Source organism: Dendrobium catenatum, unplaced genomic scaffold, assembly GCF_001605985.2.
Source record: "Dendrobium catenatum unplaced genomic scaffold, ASM160598v2 fragScaff_scaffold_1056, whole genome shotgun sequence".
Taxonomy (NCBI): domain Eukaryota; kingdom Viridiplantae; phylum Streptophyta; class Magnoliopsida; order Asparagales; family Orchidaceae; genus Dendrobium; species Dendrobium catenatum.
Window position 1 is genome coordinate 2,713,704 of NW_021319518.1, and position 2,868 is coordinate 2,716,571.

The window sequence follows — 2,868 nt, forward strand, 5'->3', positions numbered from 1 at the left end:
CCCCCCCCCCCCCTTCCACTATGGAAAGGAAGTGGACAAAATGAGCAGAAGTAAATAAAATGGCCATAATGAAATAATTCCAATCTCTGATAAACATGAAGACAACACAAACACTATAATGTACAGAAAAAATGCAACCGTATGAAACAGACATAACATAAGGTCCCAAGAACATAAAATCATTAAAGATAAACGGTGACCTGAATGAAATCCAAAGCCAATTATTAATTTCTAACATAAGGGAAGCAAAGTAAATCTAATCTGAGAAGGCCTTTAAAGATGGCCGAAAAAGTCCATTAGTCATAATTGGCTAACCAATCGGCACACACATTCTCTTCTCTATGTATATAAGAGAAATTAACATTGAAAAAGATCAACAATTGATTTATTTCCCTTATTAGATAGAATATATAAGGATTGCAAATTTTATCATCATTGTCTTACAAATAGTGAATACAATGCATAGCATCAACCTCAATCCAAATGTTGCTAATACCAATAGAAAGACAAAATTTTAAACCATTTAATATTGCATAAAGTTCAACAAAAATAATAGAGCTTCTTGAAACCGGGCCATCATAAGCCATAATGAAATTTCCCTGAAAGTCTATAATGATACCATCACAACCATAAAAAATATCTTTGACAGAGCCATCACAATTGAGTTTAAAAGTGTTATAAGATTGTTTATACCAATGAATAAGAATCGGGTCATCACTGAAATGCATATCTTTAAGAATAATCTCAAATTTTTTCGCAACTAAATAGCAGCCTCTAAAACTTTTCGTAGTCAAGAGATGAGAATTAAAAAGATTAAGACTATTATCCTTAAGATTCCCAATAATATAATGGTATTCCATAACAAAATTATTAAAAAAGAAATTATTCTGAGAAATTCAAAGATACTACAAAATAAGGGAAGGAATAAAATTCCTAATATGGCATCTAGAATTGGTAAACCCTACATCTAAGATATCCTTGATGCTAATATTGCTGCCAAAGTGATTAAACTTGAAAACATCATCAAAATAAACCAAGATTTTAGATGCAATAAAACTAGAGATAAAGACATGGGGCATATTTTTCATGTGGAAGCAACATTGTCATTTGGAAGGTAAAATAAAACCTCTTTTAATTAAATTATCATCGATAGGAACATATTTATGTAAAACTCTCCAAGAAAAAGTAGTAATGGTAGTTGTGATACTTTTATACCATAACATAAAAAATATTTTAGAAGTAGTATTCTTAGCTCTGAAATTATTACATGCATCCTTGAGCTAAAGATGCCATTACTAGCCATATCACATAAGAATATATAATCGGCATCAATATTTAATGGGATTTGTAAAATATAATTAATTAATTATTCAAGAACTACTTCAGAGAGTTTAGAACCAACAGCTCTTAGTAATAAAAGAATTCACCTTGATAGATGTAGAGGAGAAAGAATTGACCATTTGATCAATAAAAGTCTTGCCTAACCAATGATCCTGCCAAAAAATAGGTTAGCCCGACCAACACCCCATTTATTGTGAGGCCACACTTCCCATTTTATATTGTAAAGTCTTCTCCATACTCTATAATCACCTTTATTATAAGTGCATAAGGTAGAATGCTTTACCACATAATATTTTTAGCCATGTACTTGGCCCAAAGACTTGACTTAGCATGAAAATTAAAACATAATTTGATAGAGAAAGCATAAGCTAAGTCAGCCATATTCTTGCACCCTAAAGCACCTTCTTCTAGCACACCATAACAATTACTCTAAGTAGTCCAAAGAATTTTTAAATTGGATCTATTACCTTTCCAAAAACAATTACTGAATAATTTTTCAAGCCTATTACAAACAGCCAAAGTACGTTGGATAGTTTAGAAAATATATATCGGAAGAGAGCATAAAACACTCTAGATCAAAATTAATCTCCCACCAAAACTAAGGAAGTTAGACTCCCAATAGTTTAGTCTATTAAGCACTGAGGTAATTAATTCATCAAAAAGAAAAGATTTTTACAGCCCATAGAAAGTGGAACCCCAAGATACTCTAAGGGTAAAGAACCTTGAATAAAACTAGTGAGATATATAACAGCATTAATACAATCGACCGCTATGTTTTTAGTAGCAATAAAGAAACACTTATTTTTATTCAGAATAAGACGGCTTCTAATCTCAAAATTATGCAAAAATATGGTAAGGACAATAATCATATTCAAAGATCCATTCGAAAAAATAATAACATCATAGGTAAAACATAGATGATAGATAGGAAAACTACCTAATGTTCTATAGTTAAGATTAGGATATCTTTCATACAGATGAGTAGGACCTCTAGAAAGGTATTCAACTGCAATAATAAAAATAACTAGGGAAAAATAATCACCTTGTCTCAAGCCCTAGGAAGACTAAAAGAAGCCAATGCGTTTACCATTGACAATGATAGAAAACAAACAGCCTTCAATACAATTCTTGATTAGCTTAATGAAACCTGAGTTAAAACAAAATAATTGATAAATAGAGTAAAGAAATGTCACCTAATGTTATCATAAATTTTAGCAATGTCAAGTTTAGAAATAATATTCCCACCTCTCACTTTAAAATCAAGATCATGAGTGAGCTATTGGGCAAGTAAAATATTCTCAGTAATAGCTCTACCACTAATAAAGCCAATTTGATTTGGAGAAATTATTTTATAAAGCAAAGGCATAAGTTGATTCATCAAAAATTTGGATATAAGTTTACTAAAAAAGGAGCAAAGACTAAAGGATGAAAATAATCTCATGCATTAACACCAACCTTTTTTGGAATAAGTACTACTGAGGTACTAGAGAAAAAATTAGCAAAGTTGTTACTGGCAAAAAAATCCAA